A 13,777-nucleotide genomic window follows, 5' to 3' on the forward strand; every position below is an offset into this window, starting at 1 on the left:
CCGCGTTGTGGGCGATGGACAGGCTTCGGCCACCGTCGGCCAAACCGTAAACCCCAGTCATGGGGAACGGGGGCTTCTGCCTTTACTGGTCGAAGCCGCGAGGATGCAAACCTCTTCAAAAATACCCTAATCCCAAGCTCGACACCCGGCGATGGGATGTATGGCTGGAGGGTTTCCAGTCCCGAGGGTGTCATAGATCCCAGGGGACCAAACCCCTGGTTAATAAAAAGGCAATATATGATGGCACATTGTAAAAAGTTTGTACCCCAGGAGGGTACCGCCCGCGAGTCGGGCGGAGAATCCCTCCGTGCTTCCACCTCAGTGGAAGCACGCTGCCCCACGTACTCTGGGGGGGGCAACAATTGTCAGGATGAAGGGGGCTGTGCGACGGGCAGCGGAATTCCCGTCGAACCGAGGCGTTCCCCGATCGCCGGCTCGATGCGCTCTGCGCTCGCCAGCGACTCGGGTATAATCAATCCCACCAAACCATCGGCGGGGAAAAAGAGGGGGAGAAGAAAGACGGCATTACCAATTTCCGATGACAGCTGCGCGTCATCCTCCGGCACTGAAGTGCCGGAAAAGACGATGGCCATCGAGGAGGTGACTCCGGTGGTTTCGGGGCCTGCTACGTCGGAAGACGCGATGCCCGCTCCCCAGTGGGTACCAGTGAGGAGGAGGGGCGCTGTGTCACCAGCGACGTCCGTGGAGTCGATGTCGACGTCGGCCGCGTCCCTGGCTAGCGGGGACGAGACGTTCCGGGACCTCGACCTTGCACTGGTCAATTTGGGCAAGCTTCTGTCGACTGTGGCTGCCAAGGGCGCCGAGCCAGGCAGCAGCTACCGGAAACGGCTCCGGGAGGCAGCCGCTATGGTGAGAACAAGGCTGATCCCCACCATGTCCAAGCTTTATGACTTGGTAGAGAGCCGAGAGGTGGAGAGCAAAGATCTTGTCGCTCATTGTGACTCCAGAGAGAGTCGCATCTCGGGAGATACCCCGGCCTTGCGGGGAGGGACTCCCCTGTTGCCGAGGCCGCCGCTGACACGCTCTGGCCCCCCGCGGGGGCGATGGATATTGACGTGCACTTGCGGTCCGCTGTGAGTGTGACGGCGCAAATGCCAGAGCCCAATCCTGTGGCCCCTGTCCCGCTAGCGCCTAGCCCCGCGCTCCCTCGCCCTCCACGTAGGGTCGAGTTAAGGCCTGCGCCGCCTCCGCGGATATCGGCCGCCCCTGCGTCTACACGGAGAGGAAGGCTAAGCCCTGCGCCAGCGCGGGCTGAAGACATCCGTTCGCCACTGGCGAGGATGGTGGATGAGTGGCCGGCGCTACCGCCGCCTCTTTCGCCCTCGCGTGCTGCGGGGTTGCAGGCTCGCGGGCCACACAACACGGCTGCTGGGATGGTAGAGGTGGACTCCCTCCCAAGCAGAGAGGAAATGGTGGCCTGTATCTCGCGGGCGGTGGCGGTTGAGGTCGGCAAGCACTTTGCCGGCCTCGAGGAGATGCTCCGTTCCTCGATTGGTTCCGGAGATTGCATCCCGGCGCCAACAGCCGCAGCCACCCCAAGGAGCCAGGCCGCCCGGCCGACCTCTATCCCCACTCCATCCGCGAGGTTGGCCCGGCGTAGAGGCCGGGACCAAAACAACAAGGGTACGGGTGCCCAGAATCCTGCCCCAAAATCCCAACCCCGTCCCCTTCCTGCTCCCCCGTCAAGCATGGACGAGGGCTGGACGGAAGTGGTGAAGCGGGGCAAGAAAGCAAGGCAGCAGACAGCGGCTCTGGCAGCTCCCAGAGGGGGTCGAGCGCCGACCGCTGCAGCACGAAGCACAGAGCTGGCGGCCGTAGCTGCTCCTCGTGAGAATCGAGCACTGGCAGCCAGGAAGAAGAACGGCAAAAAGAAGAGGCCGCGCGCAGCGCGGTCGGCTGCCGTCGTAGTGACGTTGCTGCCGGCCGCCGCCGAAAAGGGCCTCACCTATAATGAGGTGATGGCCCGGGCACGCGCGGCCGTAAGTTTGGATGAAATCGGGGCAGAGGAGGGCCTCCGCTTCCGGCACACAGCCAATGGAGCGAAGCTGCTGGAGTGTCCCGGTGCCGATAGTTCTGGCATCGCAGACAAACTAGTGGCGACGCTCCGCGTGGCACTGCCGGAGGATGAGGTGCGCGTGCACAGGCCGGTGAGGATGGCCGAGATTAGAATCACCGGCCTGGACGACTGTGCTACCAAGGAGGAGGTGGCAGCCGCGATAGCCGCCCAAGGTGGATGTGCCCTGGAGAGCGTGACCGTGGGCGAACTTCGCTCAGGGTACTCTGGAGCCAGGTCGGTGTGGGCGCGCTGCCCTGTGGAGGCAGCCACTTCCTTGGCCACTCCTCCGCCGGGAAGATCGACGGGGGATCCGGGGAGACTGCGCGTGGGCTGGATAGCGGCCCACGTGCGTCTCCAAGAACCACGTGCCTGGCGATGTCTCCGATGTTTTAGCACCGGGCACGGCCTCGCTAGGTGCACTAGCTCGGTTGACCGCAGCGGTCTGTGTTTCCGCTGCGGCCAGCCGGGCCATAAAGCGGCGTCCTGCACAGCCGCCCCGCACTGCGCTCTGTGCGCTGCGGCCGGGCGCAGGGCAAACCACCGGGCGGGAGGCAAGGCGTGCTTCCCGTCCGGTGATAATACCGAACGCAACCGGCGCCGAAAATCAAAGCGCCGACAAAAGAGAAGGTTGGCCAGAGGAGCACTGGCCAACGCTGTAATCCCCGATGCGGCGCCGGTGCCGGAGGGCGGGGGCAGCGGTGAAAGGGAGGGGGCGATGGATGTGGTCCAACAGTAATGGACCGCAGCTATCGCTTCCTCCAAGGAAATCTAAACCACTCCGCCAGAGCTCAGGACATGCTGTCTCAGAGCATGGCAGAGTGGTCCATAGATATGGCTGTGGTCGCCGAGCCGTACTTCGTTCCCCCAGCAAATGATTGCTGGTTTGGGGACGACGGCGGCCTGGCGGCCATAGTCATAAGAAGAGACGCGGCGATCCCCCCCCTGGCGATGGTGACCAGGGGTCAAGGGTTCGTCGCGGTGCAGCTGGAAGGGACCGTCGTGATCGGGGCGTACTTCTCTCCGAATAGGCCTACCGTCGAGTTCGGGCATTTCCTGGGCGGGATCGGGGCGATTGCTCGCCGCCTCGCTCCTCGTCCAGTGATTCTCGCGGGGGACCTCAATGCGAAGTCTGTCGCATGGGGCTCCCCCCGCTCGGACGCTCGTGGTAGGCTACTGGAGAGGTGGGCGCACGCGGCCGGCCTCTGTTTGTTGAATAGAGGTTCGGTTGCGACGTGCGTGCGGTGGCAGGGCGAGTCTATTGTGGACGTTACGTTCGCAAGCCCGGCCATCGCACGCCGTATCCGCGACTGGAGAGTTTTGGAGGGGGCGGAGACGCTGTCAGATCACCGATATATTCGGTTTGATCTCTCCGCCCGCTCCGCAGTTGCGGACGTCCACGGGGACCACCCCCGTGGTGCATCCCGGTCATTCCCCAAGTGGGCACTGAAGCGCCTGAATAAGGCGCTCCTGATGGAAGCCTCTACGGTGGCGGCGTGGGCGCCCATGCGTCCACACCCGGTCGAAGTCGAGGGAGAGGCGGGGTGGTTCCGGGACACGATGCGTCGCATCTGTGATGCGTCGATGCCCCGGATCGGCCCTAGACTCCCTAATCGCCAGGCGTACTGGTGGTCGCCCGAAATTGCGCAACTCCGCGTGGAATGCGTTCGGGCGAGGCGCGAGTACGCCAGGCATCGCCGCCGCCGCCTGCCGCGGTGCAACGATCCGGTTGCGTTCGCGGCGGCAAAGGCCCGGCTGCACGGCGCATTTCGCGTCGCGCAGAGGGCATTGCAGCTGGCCATCAGAAGAGCCAAGAACCAACACATGGAGGGTCTCTTGGAGACGCTGGATGAGGATCCGTGGGGGCGGCCCTATCATATGGTGCGCAATAAAATGCGCCCATGGGCCCCCCCGATCACGGAGCGTCTCCAGCCTCAGCAGCTGCGGGACATCGTCTCGGCGCTGTTCCCGCAGGAGCGGGAGGGATTTTTCGCTCCCGCTATGGACGCGCCGCCGGAATACGACGGCGAAGTCCCTGCTGAGGTGCCCCGTATAACGGGGGCGGAGCTCCGTGTGGCCGTGCGCAAAATGTGCGCGAAAGACACTGCACCCGGCCCGGACGGCGTGCATGGCCGGGTTTGGGCCTTGGCTCTTGGTGCCCTAGGGGACCGACTCTTGAGGCTTTACAACTCCTGCCTCGAGTCGGGACGGTTTCCTTCATCGTGGAGGACGGGCAGACTCGTGCTGTTGAGAAAGGAGGGCGCCCGGCGGATACTGCCGCCGGGTACCGTCCCATCGTGTTGCTGGATGAGGTGGGCAAGCTGCTGGAACGCATTCTGGCGGCCCGCATCATCCAGCATCTGGTCAGGGTGGGACCCGATCTGTCGGCGGAGCAGTATGGCTTCCGAGAGGGCCGCTCAACGGTAGACGCGATCCTTCGCGTGCGGGCCCTCTCGGAGGAGGCCGTCTCCAGGGGTGGGGTGGCTTTGGCGGTGTCTCTCGACATCGCCAATGCGTTTAACACCCTGCCCTGGTCCGTGATAGGGGAGGCGCTGGAACGGCACGGAGTGCCCCCCTACCTTCGCCGGCTGGTGGGTTCCTACTTGGAGGACAGATCGGTCACGTGTACCGGACACGGTGGGATCGTGCACCGGTTCCCGGTCGTGCGCGGTGTTCCACAGGGGTCGGTGCTTGGCCCCCTTTTGTGGAATATCGGGTATGACTGGGTACTGAGGGGTGCCCTCCTCCCGGGCCTAAGCGTAATCTGTTACGCAGACGACACGTTGGTCGTGGCCCGGGGGGGGAGTTTTGCTGAGTCTGCCCGTCTTGCTACCGCTGGGGTGGCGCATGTCGTCGGCAAAATCAGGAGATTGGGCCTCGACGTGGCACTCAGTAAATCCGAGGCCATGTGGTTCCACAGGCCCCGGAGAGTGCCACCTGTCGATGCCCATATCGTGGTTGGAGGCGTGGTTGGTGGATTGGGGTCGGGGTGCAGTTGAAGTACCTCGGCCTCATTCTGGACAGTCGTTGGACCTTCCGTGCTCACTTTCAGCACCTGGTCCCTCGTTTGTTGGGGGTGGCCGGCGCATTAAGCCGGCTTCTGCCCAACGTCGGGGGGCCTGACCAGGTGACGCGCCGTCTCTATACGGGGGTGGTGCGATCAATGGCCCTATACGGGGCGCCTGTGTGGGGCCAGTCCCTGGCCGCGGGGGTGGCGAAGCTGCTGCAACGGCCGCAACGCACCATCGCGGTCAGGGTCATCCGTGGTTATCGCACAATCTCCTTTGAGGCGGCGTGTGTACTGGCTGGGACGCCGCCTTGGGCTCTGGAAGCGGAGGCGCTCGCCGCTGACTATCAGTGGCGGGCTGACCTTCGCGCCCGGGGCGTGGCGCGTCCCAGCCACAGTGTGGTCAGAGCGCGGAGGGCCCAATCTCGGCGGTCCGTGCTGGAGTCATGGTCCAGACGGCTGGCTGATCCTTCGGCCGGTCGTAGGACCGTCGAGGCGATTCGCCCGGTCCTTGTGGATTGGGTGAATCGTGACAGAGGACGCCTCACTTTCCGGCTCACGCAGGTGCTCACTGGGCATGGTTGCTTCGGTGAGTTCCTGCACCGGATCAGAGCCGAGCCGACGGCAGAGTGCCACCATTGTGATTGCGACTTGGACACGGCAGAGCATACACTCGTCGCCTGCCCCGCATGGGAGGGGTGGCGCCGTGTCCTCGTCGCAAAAGTAGGAAACGACTTGTCGTTGCCGAGTGTTGTGGCATCGATGCTCGGCGACGACGAGTCGTGGAAGGCGATGCTCGACTTCTGCGAGTGCACCATCTCGCAGAAGGAGGCGGCGGGGCGCGTGAGAGACGCACAATCCCGCCGCCGTCGAGCGGGGGCCAGGGAGGCGGATCTCGCCCAAGCCCTGGCCCTCTAAGTGTTTCGGGTCCCCCCTCACATGTCGGTCTGGGGACCGGCGAGGGGGGCCTAAGAAGACGACGTGCAAGCTGCTCTGCACGCGTTTTACGCAAGAGCATCCGGGTGATGGAAGGCCGGCTATCCTCGACCCACGCTGGTTCTGGTCCAGCGGGGTATTCCGTAGGATAGCTCACTCTAACCGGCGCCATCTAGGCGGGCTTCGGATAGCCTGCCGACCGAGAGGGCTGGTGGTCGTGGCGCCGACGACCGCCGGTCCGGCGTCCCGAGGGGGAGGGTGATGGGAGAGATGTGCTCCGCACTAAACGCTTCACTTTCCCCCCTTTGCCTCTTCATGAGTTCTGTCTCATGCGAGGTTTGGACGTTGGTTGTTGAGCGACAGGAGGTTTTAGTCAGTTCGACTCTGACATGCCCCGCCCCCTATCCCCAGTGGAGGGCGGAAGTCCGGCGATTTCCTCCTGACCAAAAAAAAAAAAAAATGCGCCCCTTCGCAATGGGCTACAATAAGCCAGCTAGCAAGAAAAGAACCAGCACCTTATAATGTTGAAAATCTGACACACGAGGATTTCTTAAATTTTGATGATATGTCTGAAAAATATTTTAAGGGTAACCTTTTAGGTAAAATTAGTAAAACCCGTACAGCAACATTTAAAAAATCTCATGAAAATCAAATGAAAGTAAAATTTTCAATGAAAGATAATGCATCCGAAGAGATTATACAAATTATTGCGAAACCTAGAGCTATCAATCGTAGATATAATTCAAGTTTGCCGATTACCAAAGCCAAATACATGGACCTAAAGAAATTGTGTGACACTGGGGTTATACCCAAGATATTTCATAAAGAATACACAAATCTACAACACTGCAATTCCAAAGATGTTCTACTGGATACTGATGTAGAAGATACAGTCGAAGAAAATGATTATTAAATACGTTCTTTCTTATTGCATTATGATTATTATCAAGCATTGGCTGTATTTTATAATTACTACAAGTTTTGTTTATTGATTTGATATTTTTTATTTTGTTTTTATTAGTTTAAGTTATAATTAAACAATATTGGTTGTGGTTAATTATACTCTTAGTAAGTTTTATGACAGCCGATCTCAAGTAATACTGAATAAATAATACCTAATTATAGTTGATTTTCCTACATTCAGACTGAATTTACTTGATTAATATCACATCAGTAAAAGTAATAATACTTTATAATGTACAAAATACTAATACGTATTAATACTTTAACTGATGTGATAATAATCAAGTAAAATCAGTCTGAATGTAGGAAAATCATGTATAATGAATTAATTATAGTTGATTTTCCTACACTCAGATTGATTTTACTTGATTATTATACGAAATATGAATACTTTAACTGATGTTGTTAATTAATATGTTGTATATTAATCAAGTAAAATCAGTCTGACTGTAGGAAAATCATCTATAATTATAATAATATAATAAATAATTATAGTTGATTTTCCTACATTCAGACTGATTTTACTTGATTATTATACAAAATATTGATAGTTTAACTGATGTTGTTGATTAAGACTAAAAAATAAATAAATATAATTGATGTTCCCACATTGAGACTGATCTACTTAATTATTTTTCTAAATAAATACTTTAACTGTTGTTGTGTTTTGTGTATTTCTTTATTTATTCAATATAAGCACCTGAGATTTTCAGTGATTGCGATATATTTAGGTTGTTTTAACAGCCACTGATAGTATTAGACGTAAAAAAATGTAACATCAAACGGTAAATTTTCAATATTATATGTCACATAAGTAAATTCGCCTGTCAGTCATTTTAATCTAAATTGGTAGTTGAGATAAATAGCTTGCTACTATTAATTTTGGGCTAAGTCACTTCATGCTTTTTGGCTTACTCTGAAAATATATTGCAGCGTCGCTTATTTTTTTTTCCCTATAGCCAATTGTGGTTATGAAGTCACTTAAATCTTTATTCCATACTCTGAAAAATAAGGGCTTAAGGCAATTTGTATTAAGCGACGTTTATCTTTTTAATTAAAGGTCCGTTTTATTCGGTATTAGCATCAACAACTTGATGTTTTTAATTGAATTTCAATTAAGTTTACTCCATTCAAATTGCTGAGGAAGTTTTTTTGTTATGAATTTTTTTCCAAAATTTTAAACTTTAAATGGCTCTCGTGTAAAGTTGCAAAAATGTCGCTTAAACCAAATAGCCTTTCACCCCTCGATATTATCTCAAGGTGGGTAGTGCATTTATGTTGTAGATGTCTATGGGCTCCGGTAACCATTTAACACCAGGTGATCTATGAGCTCGTTCGATAATCTAAGCAATAAAAAATAATAATTATGGACTACCCTCACTTGCAATTAAAACTGCTTGTACCTCACTTGCGCTTCATTCACTAAAAATACCTTAGTCGTCTGTGACCACAAAAACAGTACAGCATTAGAAAAGTTTTGAAATAATACTTTACGACCTTTAGGACTTATCTTTACGATGCGCGAAAACCGAAAACAATTTTATTTTACGCATTTTACGTCAATAGTGTTATGCCGGAAGCTTTGCACGAAGAATCACAACTGTACAAAGGATCAAAAAAATCAAATAAACGAAGAGTAAACGCATATAATGCGAACAAAAAAACAAAACTATAATTTAGATCTATCTAAATAATACTTGTTTAATCTATTAAATTAATATTAAAAATATATTATAATATTATAATACTAGCGAACCGCCCTCGCTTCGCTTCGCTTCGGAAACTAATTTATTATTGATTTCTCCACTATTTAATGGATGCTATTATACATATAAACCTTCCTCTGTTAAACCGTTGCGTAGTTTTAAAGATTTAAGCATACATAGGGACGGATATTTTTTTATTGCTTAGGTGGATGGACTAGCTCACAGCCCACCTGGTGTTAAGTGGTTACTGGAGCCACATAGACATCTACAACGTAAATGCGCCACCCACCTCGAGATATAAGTTCTAAGGTCTCAGTATAGTTACAACGGCTGCCCCACCCTTCAAACCGAAACGCATTACTGCTTCACGGCGGAAATAGACGGGGTGATGGTACCTACCCGTGCGGACTCCCAAGAGGTCCTACCACCAGTGAAAATAGGTACAGAGAAAGCGACTTTGTTTTATACTATGTAGTGAAGCAGGCGATATCGTTACGAAGCGAATAATTTTAATTTAATTTATCAAGTAGACGAGCTTTCAGACCGCCCGGGCTTACACGGCTATAGAAGTAATTGCTAAATATTCATTCTTAAGTCACCACAAATAAGCTTTACGTTTCTATTCCTGCTTGAATACCCTTAAATGCAATCACTCATATGTATTCATGACCAGTCAACTTGTACATGGCTGATCGTGTGTGACGCTTTAAGCGCGTTACCGGCTTGCATGAATAGCTCCGGAGTTAGACATAAACTGAATGTACCATTGTATTGTGAAGCTTAACTGGAAAATAAAGGCGGTTTGCTTAAGCAACGTTTACGGTTTACCACTTGCAATGTAAGTGAACCGTTTATCTCTGTGATTAAAATTCTAAAGCAGTTCTTATCCGTTTTGTTTCAATTTAGTACATAAAAGTGTATTTCGTGTCTCCAATAGTTTCGGATAAATAAACAAACGTGCTCCGGATGGAAGATGGTCATATTTACTGGTATAGGAGAGTTTTTTTTTTATTGCTTAGATGGGTGGACGAGCTCACAGCTCACCTAGTGTTAAGTGGTTACTGGAGCCCATAGACATCTATACCGTAAATGAGCCACCCACCTTGAGATATAAGTTCTAAGGTCTCAAGTATAGTTACAACGGCTGCCCCAACCTTCAAACCGAAACGCATTACTGCTTTACGGCAGAAAAAGGCAGGGTGGTGATAACTACCCGCGCGGACTCTCAAGAGGTCCTACCACCAGTAAGTAAGGAGTATTTTGAACCTTATTTATTTCTGAAGCGAAACAGTCTGTGTTTCAGGTTTTGGAGTGAAAAACATAAATTAATATTAAATATTGTTTCCCGATGTCACACAGATACAAACTAGCAAGGACGACCTCAAACTATATAACATACTTCAGACTCATAAATTTCCCTCGACCCAACAAAGATCACGCACCTTTTTGCCACCCGCGTTCGGAGTAGCTTTTTCTCATGCAAAATACATATAGGACGCACGCAAACACGCGAAGACGATTTATTTCAAAATGGAACAATACAATAAAAAAAGTGTGGAGGAAAAGTATCGCGTAATCTTTGCTTTTGCGGGTTCCGAACTGTTTTCCCTGAAGGGTTCGAGAGAAATGAACTCTGCGATCGAAATGTTTGATAGAGAAAATTTGTCAATTTCCTGCAACAGAAGAGTTTTCACCACATTTTAAATGTAAGTTTACCTACCATATGGTGTGTTTGGCCAATCTAATTTATTTGTTGTTTTACGGTGTGACTTTAAATGCGCAGTGATGCACCTTAAATATTAGTTGTTTATCGGAGACCATAAACGTGGGTGACGCATTTACGATGTAGACGTCTATGGGTTCCAGTAACCACTTAACACCAGGTGGGCTTTAAGCTCATCCACCCATCCAAGCAATAAAAATAAAATTTAAAAAAGGTGAACGTTCGTTATTAAAATTTTAGTAATTTAATAAAAATACTGTACGTTTATCGACGGATGGAAGATCTTCCACCGAGCGGGTGATATTGCTCGGTAGACCGACGGTCCGAATGTTGTTGTTCGGAACTTGTATATATGCAAGCTTATCTTGAAAATGTCGTTAGCGAGATTCAGGCATTTGTCAAATATCTTATGTTGTATGATGGCTACCGCCACATTACCCTATAAAACACTTTTTTTTTTAAAGATTTTCGAATTAATTTATTTTGACTTTTTGCTCTTTGGATGTTGTAGGTTATTAATAAAATGTTAGTGATTTTCAGACTCGTTACATTTTGGAACTGAAACATTGGACTGTCTTTTAACCGGCTTACTTAATCTAATTAAGTTATTTAGTGCCTGTTTTATTTCTGAATTACTGCTCCGAAGATAGTTTATGATGCAATAAAATGGAATTGAAACCAATCGAATGCAACTGGCGCTCAGGAAAACTTCTGGGTTTTAATAGTAAATAACAATATTGTCTTTAAGGTTTTCTGGCTCACGGAAGCTGTGCGGAATACTGTTAAAGAATTAAGTGCTAGCTGAGCTGGGTTTTCTCATGTTAGGCGGCTGCCAAAGCCAATGGCACCATAATGATCCGCACACCGAAAAGTCACGTGTTTCGATAGCAATGAAAAAGAAGTTTCTAGATTGTGAAATAGACGTATACTTGTAATTTAGTCCTTGCAGTAGGGTCTTTGGTTTTGGTAATCAATTAAAACTAAATAAGCTATAAGATAAATACAAAAGATCAACTTTGACAGATAAAATTCATAAATAATAGACAAAATAAAACGAAACGATATTCGCAGTGTCTTATTGCAAAAACGAATTTCATCGAAAAACGAAAGCCCTTCAAGATATCTGGAACTTACCGAAAGTTTCCGTCCCATTTACTACGATATAAGCTTATGTGGCAAATGAATCGTTTCCACATTTCGGTATCGGTCGGAACGCAGCGCTCCACCCTTTCTCCGAGACAAAAATCGCTAAGACCACTTTCTCAATAAATGGGTGTCCTCTTAAGAGCCACTTTGACCCAATCGAAAAAAAAAAAAAAATCTGCAGCCAACATTACCGGAATACGGAATGAGTAGATAAAGTCCTTGGTAAATTGAAAAACCCGAACGAAGTTTTCGTATAAATAAATACAGAAAACACCGGTCAGAGCTGTTCGGTGATAACGGCTGAGGGCCACCCGAGAAACTTAAACGTGATACGAATACCGTCCAGTTATCTTTTAAAGGCGCTATGTGAATTTAACATATACAATAATTGAATTTAAATGCCTGATGACGTCAGACCAATTTAAAAGCTGCGACGAATTTCTAAATGATCTTGAATCACAGAATCGTGCTAAGAATGTGCACATTTCTATATTTTAAATTCAGTGAGTGCTAAATCTATGCCAAATTTACAGTCAATCGGTATTTGTATAGTATGCGGAGATCTCATGATGAGTGAATGACATGCGTACATTCTCGGCATTGTGATAGTTTTCACGTCATTTCGGATTCTCCCGATCCACTATCGTGCTTTTAGGCGCCCCAAGCATTGGTCGCCGTTCTCGTCGAATTCCGACACAACCCACTGAGTTTCTCGCCGGATCTTCTCAATGGGTCGCGATTCCGATCCGGTGGTAGATTCAGCGAAGCACTGCTCTTGCTACGGCAGATGTTAACAGAGTTTCCAAGGCAGACCTCCACTATCTCTCCCACAAGTCCGGTGAAGCTAGCATAGCCCTATGAGGTTACTAACTATAGTTAGGCAAAACAAAGTGGAAGCATGTAACAATGTAACCTAGTATACAATAGATGGCGTGCATGTCATTAAAACAAAATATCGTCAACTTCGATAAATTTAGATCTAGAATCTAAAGAATTTAAAATACTTACTAAATTACAGCAATTACAGAGGGCCACTTAATTCGTATTGTAAACATAGCGAGAGTTGAGCTATTTACTGCCACAATTATGTTTTATCAAATTGTTTATGTTTTAGCTGTTTTAGTACAAAATTGTTTGAAATTTTGTTGGTTTTGGAATGAAGTTCCTTATGGGATGATGCGGAGGGATACTGTAACCGGGAAAAAACGTCCGTAACGTAAGATTTTTATTAGTAATGCACACAGTGTACGACTTAACTTTGTAATAACGTACAAAAAATAACATTTTTATTATATCTTTTTTATCATTGCGAATAAAATAAAGTTGAAGCTTTGTAAAGTAGTTTCTTTTTATCAATAAAAAATCATAATAAAAAATGTATACCCGAATAATTATTTTCTTTATACCTCGAATAGAACATAAAATTAATATTTTTATAATAAGGAACTTCGTTCCTATCCGGTGTCCCACGATACCACACATCTTTCTTTTTATAATTTATTTATGTGCCAAAATATTTTTTTAAAAACACATCTTTGATAATTTTCATTTTTATTTCGATTCAATTTGAGTGGCACTAAAAATTTTGCTAAAATTTAATTATAATAGATTTGCTAATCAATATTATTTTATCGGCAGATAATATAGACAACCAGATGCCGTAGGAGTAGCGTGGAAAAGTTAACTCGTGCAGATGCCATAGTGGCAAAGTACTCAACAAAGTATTTAATAAGAGGTACATAAAATAGAGAACATTGAAGCAATTCCCGATAAACGTAAACCAGTAGTTTCATGCGGCAATTAAATCACAATTGGGTCAGCTGGGCCCTCGACACAGTACTTACTATAACACAGTTATTAAATACACGCGGCATGCGTTCAAAACACTAAAATAATGTTCAGGAGGAAAATAATTTGTCAACGTCTTTGATGTAGCTGTGGAAATTTTTAATTGACTCATTCTAGACTATATTTTGTTGGTACAATGCTATTGAATATAAGATTAATTAATAGTGATTGTACTTTTTATTTGTAAATAGTTTTCGTTATTAACAACTTTACACGTTTGTTTTCATAGATAATACATATAAATTAGTTATAGATCAGCAACTCGAGCACTCAACAAAAGTGTTTACGGGCGCCGGCCACTACATGGCTTCGTTTCGATTAGTTTCTCATTGCTCCTGTAGATGGCAGTAACAAATTGCTTATCCTATATTTTT

General features: G+C 48.3%; 1 protein-coding gene across 1 annotated transcript in view; it reads right to left on the bottom strand.

Annotated features, from left to right (window-relative positions):
- The window catches only part of LOC114239698 (kin of IRRE-like protein 2), a 198,986-nt gene that overhangs the window by 103,417 nt on the left and 81,792 nt on the right, over positions 1–13,777 (bottom strand). The window lies entirely within an intron of this gene.

The sequence above is a fragment of the Bombyx mandarina genome, chromosome 13 (genome assembly GCF_030267445.1).
Source record: "Bombyx mandarina strain Sakado chromosome 13, ASM3026744v2".
Classification (NCBI taxonomy): domain Eukaryota; kingdom Metazoa; phylum Arthropoda; class Insecta; order Lepidoptera; family Bombycidae; genus Bombyx; species Bombyx mandarina.